Source organism: Panthera pardus, unplaced genomic scaffold (assembly GCF_024362965.1).
Source record: "Panthera pardus isolate Hobbes unplaced genomic scaffold, ASM2436296v1 HiC_scaffold_16, whole genome shotgun sequence".
Taxonomy (NCBI): Eukaryota; Metazoa; Chordata; class Mammalia; order Carnivora; family Felidae; genus Panthera; species Panthera pardus.
Window position 1 is genome coordinate 123,392,804 of NW_026526721.1, and position 11,856 is coordinate 123,404,659.

Sequence of the window (11,856 nt, forward strand, 5' to 3'; positions counted from 1 at the left end):
AGTTTGACAGCCCAAGCCACACCCAGGGCATACACACAGCTGTGTGGTCAGGCTTGGGCTCTAGCTCTGGGGGAAGAACAGGGGGTGAAAACAGCTTTGTGACAACTGAGCAAAGAGGAGCCAGCACAGAAGGGTCTGGTGGGAGGAAAGGGGAAGGTGAAGGAAGGAATCTTGCTCTCCTTTCTCCTCCTACTTAGTGGCTGAGGCGTGTGACCCCAGCAAGGGGCCAAAGTAGGAGGTACCTACTTGGATCCCATTAGGGAGAGGCCACTCCAGGACTGGTTAACTGGCATTGCCAGGCAGTGAAGTACCAGCCATAAGAATAGAGACAAGCTGTTCCAATTTCTGCACTGCTTGTTTCCCGGCCTCTAGTACTTTCCTCGTGATTGTCTCCTGGCTTTCATAATCCAGGATGACTTCCTTGGTGTTGAGGGAGAAGCCAAAGCCTCAAAGTCCATGGCGCTTTGCAACTAGAACTTCTGGTACTGTGCTCATGCCGACAGCATCTGCCCCCACCCAGCTTCTGCAGCAGGTGAGGCCACAGTCTCATAGGTGGGGCCTGCCACCATCACACACGTGCCTTGCTGAAGCTTTCTCTGCCCCCCCATTTGTTTCCAGGCACCGTGAGCCTTCTGCCTCACATCCCGGTCATAGGCCTCAGACATGACAGGGAAACAAGTTCCAAACCTGTCATCATTGGGCCTTCTGAGAGGGCTCGAACCACAGAAACCAGGTAGGTTGATGTGATGACAGATCAGCATGATGTCTCCAACCTCAAACTTGGAGCTGCATCAGTGACCACCAGGGTGTCCACACCCGGAAGGCAGAAAACCCTCACTGGGATTGTCACCTTTGAGAGCAGATCACCTTCATCCCTGTGGAACCCGCCTGCATCATCACTCAGGATCTGCCATTCAGGAATGCAGACACATTGGTGTTTGGCTGGCACTGTGCTTTGGGGAAAGTTTGGTATCTCACTCTAGTGAAGATCTAGGCCCGAGTCAACTGATTGGCCAGATCTCCTAACCCAGGACCACAGATCGCTGCCACTCGAGGCCAGTGTTTGGTGTGGCACAGGGGCCATTTTGCAGTTCTGATATTCTTCATATGTAAATCCATTCTCCCTGGTCCCACAGACTCCCTCTCCGGGAGCCTGCCCTTCTATACTCGGATACACTCTGCTGAGCTGTTGTCGCTGGGTAGGGTGAGGCGCATGGTCGTTCTCTCACCCCTCTTTTTTTTTTCCAAATGTTTATTTATTTACTTTTGAGAGAGACAGCATGAGTGGGGGAGAGGCAGAGAGAGAGGGAGAAAGAGAAACTCAAGCAGGCTCCCCACTGTCAGCACAGAGGCGGATGTGGGGCTCAAACTCACAAACCATGAGATCACAACCTGAGCCCAAATCAAGAGTCGGTCCCTTAACTGACTGAGCTACCCAGGTGACCCGTTCTCTCACCCCCCTTAATCAACCTTGTGCTAGGAGTCCTAGTTACTACAATAAGACAAGAAAAGGAAATAAAAGATATGCAGACGGGGGGCACCTGGTGGCTTAGTTAGTAGTAGGGCATGCCACTCCTGATCCCAGGGTTGTGAGTTCATGTATGTCCCCTAATGGGCTTAGAGCTTACTTAAAAGAAAAAGAAAAAAAAAAAAGATACGCAGATTGGGAAGGAGTTACAGGCGACATGATTATCTATGTAGAAAATCCCAAAATGACTTCTGGAGTTAATAAATAAATATAGCAAAGTGTTAACTCATACTGATGTAAACAAATGATTAAATAAATAAGTGAATAGGGGAGAAGTGATAAATCTCCTGTGCAGAAGAATTCCAAATAATTTATGTTAAAGTCCTAAACCGCAGTACTTGTGACTGTGACTTTACTTGGAAAGTCTTTGCAGATGGGATCAAGTTAAGATGAGATCACTAGGGTGGGCCCCCATCCAATATAATTGGTATTCTTATAACAGAGGGACACAGACAAAGACAACAGGGGAAGAACACCTGGTGCCAGTGGAAGCAGGCACACTGGAGTGTTACATAACAAACCAAGGAACCCCAAGGTTTGCCAGCAGCACCAGAAGCTAGGAGGGGGCACAGATGAACTTCTCCAGAAACTTCAGAGAGATGGGGCACCTAGGTAGCTCAGTTGATTGGACATCCGACTTCAGATCAGGTCATGATCTCACAGTTGGTGAGTTTGAGCCCCATGTCGGGCTCTGTACTGACAGCTCAGAGCCTGGATCCTGCTTCAGATTCTGTGTCTCCCTCTCTCTCTGCCCCTCCCCAACTCACCCAGGCGCGTGTGCTCTCTCTCTCTCAAAAATAAATAAACATTTAGAAACTTCAGAGAGAACATGGCCTTGCTGACACCTTGATTTCAGACTTCCAGCCCCCAGAACTGTGAGAGAATAAATTTCTGTCATTTTAAGCCACCTAGTTTGTGTTAGTTTGTTACTCAACCCTAGAAATTATTACACCCCCTGAAGGAGCCTGAACATAACTCCCTACTCCTCCTCTATGTGTATGTTGGACATAGTGACTTCTTTCTAAAGATAACAGTATGGAAAGAGGGAAAAAGAATACTTTGACCGTGGAGAAACCTGACCACCTCAGCCAGGGGATTAAGGTCAGTATCAACAATGATAACTCATACTGATGGTGTGTACCTTGATATGATATAATGAACATGGGTCTTTTTCTCTGTGGTTGTCTTCCCCAAAACCTATAATGTCAAGCTAACCATGAGAGAAACATTGGAGAAATTCCAGTAGAAGAGCATGGTACAAAAGGGACTAGTGCTCCTCAAAATTGTCAAGACCCTCAAAACCAAGGAAAGTCTGAGAAACTCTCATAGCCAAGAAGAGCCCAAGGAGATAATGCATGGCAATATGGTATCTTGAATGGGATCCTGAATCAGAAAAAGGACATTAGGTAAAAATCAAAATCCATTTAAAGTTTCTGAAAAGACAATAAAACACAAATACTGCCAAAATGTCAATATTCTAAAAAAAAAAAAAAAAATTGTAAAAGTTAACAGCATTTTTTAAAAGGGGATCAAGTTTATTGTGGTATTTGCTCTAGAAAAATTTATCAATGGATCCTTATACCAGCTCTAGTGGTCACTATAATAGGTCAATTGTTTTCCACTGAAGTTTTGTGTTCTTTGTAGCAAGATTGTTCCAAGTGACTCCTTTACTTGGTGATTGTGGATGAAAAATGAGATCCAGAAAGCTAATCTGGCCAGGTGATCCCTTAGAAATATACAGAAAGAATGAAATCCTGACTAACACAGAGCAGTTGTATATCTGTATATCTGTATAATCATTTTAGTTAAAAAAATCGTCTTTATAGGGGAAATACTATTTTTTCACTACACATTACATTATGGAAACTAAGGCACGGAGAAATTTAATAATCTGCCCAGATCATATAGCAAGTAAGTGGTCTAGCTGAAATTTGAGTCTAAGTTCCAGACTCTGGATCTAGACACTCTAGCATAGCGTGGGAAGCCAAACTGTAATAGAGAATTTCATGATACTTTATGAAATCAGAAGAGGAAGTCTGAAGGGATGTTTTATGCAAGTCATAATAAACTATCCCAACCCCACAACTTAGTACATTTTTAGAGAAAGCATAGCATAGGGATTCAAAATGTGGGCTCTGGAACCAGGCTGCCAGAGCCCAGATCCCAGCTCTGCCGCTATCTTGCTGTATGATCAAGGCAAGTTACTTAGCTTCTGTGGTCAGCACAATAATGTTGTCTCTAAAGATGTCCATGTCCTAATCCCCAGAACCTGGGAATATGTTAGGTTACATAGCGAAGGAGAATTAAAGTTGCAGATGGAATTAAAGGGACTAAAGAACTGACCTTAAGATAAGGAGATTGTCCTGGGTTTCCTGGGGTAGGCCCAATGGGATCACAAAGGTCCTTAAAAGTGGATGAAGTCCCCAGAGAAAAAGAGATGTGACAATAGAAGCAAGATCGAAGTGATAATGTATGAGAACTCAGTCCACCAATGCTGGCTTTAAAGTCGGAAGGGAGAGGGTGCCTGGGTGGCTCCGTCCATTGAACCTCCGGCTCTTGAGTTCAAGCCCTGTATTGGGCTTTACACTGACAATGCACAGCCTGCTTGGAATTCTTTCTCTACCCTCCCCCCATCTCAAAATGGATAAACTTAAAATAATAATAATAATAATAAATAAATAAAAGACCAAAGCAAAAAAAAGTTGGAAGGGAACCATGAGCCAAGGGATGCAGGCAGCCTCTAAAAACTGCAAGGAAAGGGCACCTGGGTGGCTCAGTCTGTTAAGTGTCCTACTTTGGCTCAGATCATGATCTCATGGTTCAAGAGTTCAAGCCCTGCATCCGGCTTTGTGCTGACAGTGCACAGAGCCTGCTTGGGATTCTCTCTCTCTCTCTCTCTCTCTCTCTCTGCCCCTCCCTCACTTGCACTTTACTCTCTCTCTCTCTCTCTCTGATAAATTAACTTTAAAAAATAATAATAAAATAGAAAAATAAAAGCTGCAAGGAAAAAGATTTTGCCTTAAAGACTTCCGGAGGAAAGCAGCCTCACTTACACCTTAATTTCAGTCCAGTGAGACCTATTTCAAACCTCTGACCTCAAGAACTCTAAGATAAATTTCTGTTGTTTTAAGTCACGTAGCTTGTGGTGTTTTATTATAGTAGCAGTGGAAAGCTAACACACCTTCTCCATTTCACAGTTTCCTCACTTATAAAATAAAGTTTTCTCATTATCTCTATTATTGTGAAATTAGAAAAGAAAATATAGGGGCACCTGGCTGGCTCAGTTGGCAGGGCATGCAACTCTTAATCTCAGAGTGGTGAGTTCAAGTCCCACGATGGGTGTAGAGATGGAAGGAAGGAAGGAAGGAAGGAAGGAAGGAAGGAAGGAAGGAAGGAAGGAAGGAGAGGAAGGAAGGAAAGGAAGGAAGATGGGAAGGAAGGAAGGAAGGAAGGAAGGAAGGAAGGAAGGAAGGAGAGGAAGGAAGGAAAGGAAGGAAGAAAAAAAGGAAGGAAGGAAGATGGGAAGGAAGGAAGATGGGAAGGAAGGAGAAAAGAAAAGAAGGAAGGAAGGAAGGAAAAAAGGAAGGAAGGAAGAGGAAGGAAGGAAAGGAAGGAAGATGGGAAGGAAGGAAGGAGAAAAGAAAAGAAGGAAGGAAGGAAGGAAAAAAGGAAGGAAGGAGGAAAAAGAGAGAGTGAGAAAGAGATAAAGAAAATACAGATAGAACCATAAAAGAATGCCCAGCACATAGTAAATTGCTGAAAAATGCTAGAAAAATAGTAAATATAAACAACTGAGGGAAGAAACCACAACAGATGCTAAAAAGATTAAATGAAATGTTGTTCAGTAACAGGATGTCAGAATGGTGACCAAGCGTTACCCCATAGTTTACATACTAAATGCAAAAAGGGGAAGCATCTTTACAATGGAGAAATCTAGCAACCACCATCTAAACTCAGTCTTCAAACATAACATCGCCAGAGGTAGAACAACCTAACACTGATGTCCCTCCTGATAGGAGGCAATGTTAAAGTACATTATCTTTGAAATATTTCTTACCAGAAAAGTTAACCTGAATCTAATCAAGCTGTAGAGCTGACTTTCAGTTGGCAGGAAATACAAAGAATAGAGGAAGAAGTTAAATAACAACACGAAGAAACACCGAGATAAATCCGGAATGTGGGGACACTGTAGAACTGCCCTTGTCTCTTCAAAAATGTTGCATCATAAAATAAAAAAGGCTGTGAGGGAGTGGTTCTCTCCTCCACAAAGTCGTTCAGGAGACCAGGCCTACCCCATCTGTGATGCTGCCATCACTAACACACCTCCTATAAGGAAGAGAAAGGGGATGTGCAGAATCTTTCATGGTGGCTTTTAATAGATCACCTGAGAAAGTGGTACCCATCAGCTTCCACTGGCATTTCTTTGACCATAACTTCACTTGACCCCCACCTAACTGCAGGAGGGTTGAGAAAGTGGCTGGAAATTGGAGAAAAGAGGAAAGGGGTTCAGGGTGCATCTAGCCAGCCTCCCCACACATATAACACCCTTTTACCCTTCCAGGAGTGCAGGTCTCAGCATGGCCTCTGCCAGGGAATCCTGAGCTGTGCACTCCCTCAGTCCTGAGCCCTTTCTCCATCTGACACGGACCGGTAACCCAGTGTCCTCCTTTCTCTCCTCATCCCCCATAGTGAGTCAGTCTCCAAAGACCAACATCTCCAACCTTACATATCTCTAAATAGCCATCACCTCTCTGACCACAACTGCCAGGGCTCAGTGCATCAGCCTCCCATCTGGCCTCCCTTCATGCAAGGCTCTTGCTCTGAAAGGATTTATATTCTTGTGTAAGGCTGAAAGTGAGCAAATAAATAAAAAGACAAAATAATTTAAGATGATGGTAGGTGGTAGGTATGAAGGAAGCAGAGGCTGAAGTGATAAACAATGACTATCTAGGGGTGGGGAAGAAGAGCTAAATTACACAGGGTGGTCAGTGAAAGCCACCCTGAGGACATAGCTGTGGCAGATAGCGATACACAGAATCATCCAGAAGAACACTATTTCCATTCTGTGTAAACCCTGACACTCCCTCTTCAACTCCCTCTTCCATGTTCCCTCCACTTGAAGTTGGACAGGTCTTTTGACTTGCTCAACTAATAAAGTACAGCAGAAGTGATGCTATGTGACTTCTGTCATAAAAGACAATACAGCTGGGGCGCCTGGGTGGCTCAGTTGTTTAAACGTCCAATTCTTGATTTTGCTCAGGTCATGATCTGAGGGTTTGTGAAATCGAGCCCCATGTCAGGCTCTGCACTGACAGTGTGGAGCCTGCTTGGGATTCTCTCTCCCTCCCCCCCTCTCTGCCCCTCCCCCACTCGTGCATGCTCGAGCTCCGCCTCTCTCCCTCTCTCAAAATAAATAAATAAACTTAGGAAAAAAAAGTGAAAGACAATACAGCTTCCATCTAAATCTTTTGGGACACTTCTCTAGAAACCAAGCCACATGAACAACCAAGGCCCCCCAGGCTTCCACACTGTCCGCCATATGGGTAAGCCATCTAAGAAGCAGATCCCCAGTTCTCTGGTGATTTGCCCCAGCTGATGCTGCTTGGAACAAAAATGCATCTTTCCCATCAAGCCAAGCCCAAATTACAGATATATAAGCAAAATAAATGACTTCTGTTTTGAAGCCACTGAGTTTTGGAAGGTTTCATTAGAGAGCAATAGTACTGGACTGAGTCCTAAATACTAAGGAGCCAGCCATGAGGAAATCCTCACGGATTTTAAGCATTGCCAACAACAAATCCTGTGGTGCTGAGACAGGAACAAGCTTAGCAAGCTGAAGGAACAGACACAGCCGTGGGGCTGAGGGAGAGAGCAGCACACGTGTGACTGGAGAGAACGGCTGAGCCCACATTGCACAGAGCCTCGCTCACCATGGGAAGAAGTTAGAAACGAATCAAAAGTGCAGTGGGAGTCTTTGGAGCAAAGTGAGAGGGGATTTGTCTCGTCCTTGAAAAGACAGCTCTGGCCGCTGTGAGGAGGGCTGTCTGTAGGCAGACAAGCGTGGAAGCAGGGAGACCAGTTAGCAGACCACTGCACTTGTCCACGATGTCCATAGAGGCAGCAGGCCCTACTGATGGAAATGATAGGAAGTGAGGGAGAAGGAAAAATAAACACAAACTTCTAGGTTTTTCTCTCAAGCAGCCTGGTGAATAACAATGGTACTGGCTGGATGAGGAAGGCTTGGGGAAGAGCAGAGAGGGTAGTGGTCGGGGGAGACTTCCCGTTCCCTCAGGATGTTGGATTTCGATGTGGTTAAAGAAAGAATTCAAGCTGGTTAAATAATTCTCACTAAGCAGTTATGGGCAGGCTAGTACAGAGCTTCTGGGTCTGATGGGAGTGGAAATTCTGATAAGTACTTGGCTTTTCTTAAGAATTCCTTTCTGGTTTTCGTTTGCCTATATAGCTTTAAGAACCTCCATGCAGAGTGTGGTTGTTAAAATTGCTGTGGCAAACATCCCAGTTGGAAGCTGAAACACACCCAAAGGAGGAAATTGAACTCAACATGGAGGGGACCCAGCCAGGCACTTTCCCAAACCATACTCCATTAGCCAGTCTGGAGAAGAGCTCCTGAGTGTCCAAGAGGAGGGAACTGGGCTTTAGGGGTTCACTGAAAGAATGACTAAAAAAAGAGGGCAAAGAACAACGAGCTTCTGGAAGGACTCTCAAAGCAGGAAAAGACCTAAGCTGCTAGAAAGCTGCTGGATCTCCTATGGGGAGAGGGAGAAGGAGGGGTACAGGGTGGCCCCAGAGGAGAAGAAGGGATCCTAGGCCAGGCCACAACTATATGTCTTCCTCACCTTTCCTTCCTTGCCCTTTTCCTTACTTCCTCCCCTTTCTTCTCCAGCCACAGTTGGAGGAGCTTGCCCATTCCATTCAACTCTCTCCTTCCACAGGATGCACCACTCCCAGAGCTGAGAAGGAAGGTTACTCTCTTCACCTGGTCTTCAACAAAGATCATTCATCCATCTTGGGCTTCTTGGAGATCACATCACAGGATCCCATGTTGGACCGGTCAACAGAGGGAAGCAGGGTGTTCAGCCAGTCTCTATACAGGCAAAGAATGGGCAATCACAACAGCAGGGACGGGTCACTCAGTGACCTGAGTCCCTTTGCCGATTCCCACCCAGAGTCCCAATTCCACTAACTCCTCTTGTCTGTATTTTTCATGTTTGTTCAATTTTTTCCCAACTGTCTCCTCTGAGGGCTCACAGTACCTACTGCCCAAATATTACTTCTTCACTCTCTCTCCAAAATATGGCAAGGGGTCTCAAGAGCCAATGATAACACATACCTGGACATTGCTTCATTTATTCATTCAATAAGTCTAGGGACGCCTGGGTGGTTCAGTCAGTTAAGTGACCGGCTTTGGCTAAGGTCATGGTCTCTCAGTTTGTGAGTTCGAGCCCCACATCGGGCTCTGTGCTGACAGCTCAGAGCCTGGAGCCTGCTTTGGATTCCATGTCTCCCTCTCTCTTTGCCCCTCTCCTGCCCACACTCTGTCTCTCAAAATAATAAATATTAAAAAAATAAGTCTTTATTGAGCTCCTACCACATAGGATTATTAAAAAGGCTTGACAGTGATCCAAGTGAAAGATAATGGAAACTTGGACCAGTATGGAGGTAATGAAAAGTGGTTGGATGGTAGATATATTTTGAATGGTGGAGCAAACAGGATTCCCTAATGGACTGGACATGAGGTGTGAAGGAAGAAGGGAAGGATGCATGGGGTGCCAGGCTGGCTCAGTCTGTGGAGCATACGACTCTTGAGCTCAGGGTCATGAGTTTGAGCCCCACATTAGCCACAGAATTTACTTAAATTAAAAAAAATTTTTTTTAAAGAAGAAGAGAGGGGCACCTGGGTGGTTCAGTAGGTCAAGTGTCCGACTCTTGATTTTGGCTCAGCTCATGATCTCACAGTTTGTGAGATGGAGCCCCGTGTTGGGCTCTGCACTGTTAGTGCTTGGGATTCTCTCTCTCTGCCCCTCCCCCCCCCCCCCCACTAAATAATCATTTTTTTAAAAAAAGAAGAGAAGGATGCCTCCAAGTTTTTGGCCTATATATCTTTAAGAGGCTATGCCTCTGTATTGCCATTTTCTGCCATAGGAAAGACTGCAAGACAAGTAAATTGAAAGAAATAAATCAATGGGGACATGTTAAGTTTGAGATGCTTATTTAGACATTCCAGTGGTAATATTCAGATAGCAGTCCAAAGTTCCTGAGAAAGGTCCAGGCTATATAAGTAAAAATTTTCAAAACCTTAGCCTGCCTTTCTCTATTCATAAGTAAAAAGAAATATTGGAATTAGAGGAGCCTACAGAATCTCAACCAGTAAACATCAGGAAGCATAAGATTAAGCAAGATATCTGGAAATACTGTGACTAACATTGCCTGACAGAGTTGGAGAGTCACCTCTCCCAGAGACTAAGTGAGATAATGTATTTAAATAGACTTTAGAGCTTCTAAGCTCCTATACACATGGGCACCATTACTAAATCTGTCTACAGCAGTCTCCTAACCCATAGGGACTAATGTAGGAATAGTCTTACCCCTGCTAAAATGGAAATCCACCAATGGTCTTTCCAGGTCCCTTCCCTCACAAGGGCAATATGACTATTAAAAACCAAACAGCCTTTCCTCTCTAAGTAAACTTTTTTCATCCCTTTACCTGGGCCTATCCCTTTTCCTATTTACAAAATAAAAGCTTCCATGCATATTAATGAAAACAAACAGAGGGTAGGGGAAAGGGAGTAGGGAAAAGAGCAAGACCTTATATAGCAATAACCAACCTTAAATTTCTTGTTATGTGTTTTTTGGTTTTTTTTTAATTTGTTGTACGGTGCCTGGATGGCTGTCGGAAAAGCAAGCTTTTTTTTTTTTTTTAATATTTATTTATTTTTGAGAGAGAGAAAGACAGAGCGTGAGTGGGAGAGGAGCAGAGAGAGAGGGACACAGAATCTGAAACAGGCTCCAGGCTCCCAGCTGTCAGCACAGAGTCTGATGCAGGGCTCAAACCCACGAACCGTGAGACCGTGACCTGAGCCAAAGTCTCACGCTTAACCAACTGAGCCACCCAGACGCCCCAGAAAAGCATGCGACTCTTAACCTCAGGGTCATGAGTTCAAGCCACATGTTGGGTATAGAGATTACTAAAGAAAATTCAAAGGGGTGCCTGGGTAGCTCAGTCGGATAACCATCCAACTTCTGCTTCTGCTCAGGTCATGATCTCACAGTTCATGAGTTCGAGACCCACATCGGACTCTCTGCTGTCAGTGCAGAGCCCACTTCAGATCCTCTGTCCCCCTCTCTCTCTGCCTTTCCCCTGCTCATGCATGCACTCTCATAAATAAATAAATAAATAAATAAATAAATAAATAAATAAATAAATAAATTTGTTGCTTTATTTTGAAATGTTTGCTGTCAGTGTAATTATTGTTCTTTTGTTGATTATTTGTTTTTTCTCTCTAGATGTTTGGGTGGGTTTTTTTTTTTCCATTTGGTTTTTTTTTTTTTTTAAATAGACTTTTTTTAACAGTAGTTTTAGATTCACAGCAAAATTGAGTGGAAAATACAGAAAGCTCCTATTTACCTCATATGATATAATGATTTATAAGCAATATGTATTTGGCCATATAGTTCTCAGATATATTTGGTCTTCATAATATACATTTCCCAGATATATGTATTCTTCCTCCATAGTTTCTGAAAACGCTTCAGAGACATAAAAGTGAAATGAGTGTCTTATTATTGAAGGTGACTTTTGGACCCCACCCAAGGGTGGGATCTGATTGCCAGATGGACGAACCAGGTGATTAAACGGTTGTAACTTTCAGTCCCACCCCTTTCACAGAGGTGAGAGGAGTTAGCGGTTGATTCAGCCAATGACCAATGACTTAGACAATCATGATTATGTAATGAAACCTTCATAAAAACCCAAGAGGAGAGCTTTTTGGTCTTTTTATTCCAGAGAGCTTTCACACTTAGGGAACCGTATGTTTCCACATACCACCAGGTCAGGCCCCAAGCTCCACAGGGACAGAAGCTCCTTTGTTGGGGAACTTGCTATATGTATCTCTTCATCTGGCCGTTGATTCATATCCTTTATCATATCTTTTTCTGTATCATTTCCTTTAATAGAAAACATAAGTGTTTCCCTGAGTTATGTGAGCCACTTTAGTAAATTAATCTATCCTAAGGAGGAGGTTGTTGGAATTTCCAGTGTGTAGCTAGTAGGTCAGAAACACAGGTAATAGTGTGGGGCTTGTGACTGG

General features: G+C 44.1%; 1 pseudogene; it reads right to left on the minus strand.

The window, feature by feature from the left end:
- Window positions 1–282: 282 nt before the first annotated feature.
- LOC109257943 (purine nucleoside phosphorylase-like) lies at window positions 283–8,546 on the minus strand (annotated as a pseudogene).
- Window positions 8,547–11,856: the final 3,310 nt, after the last annotated feature.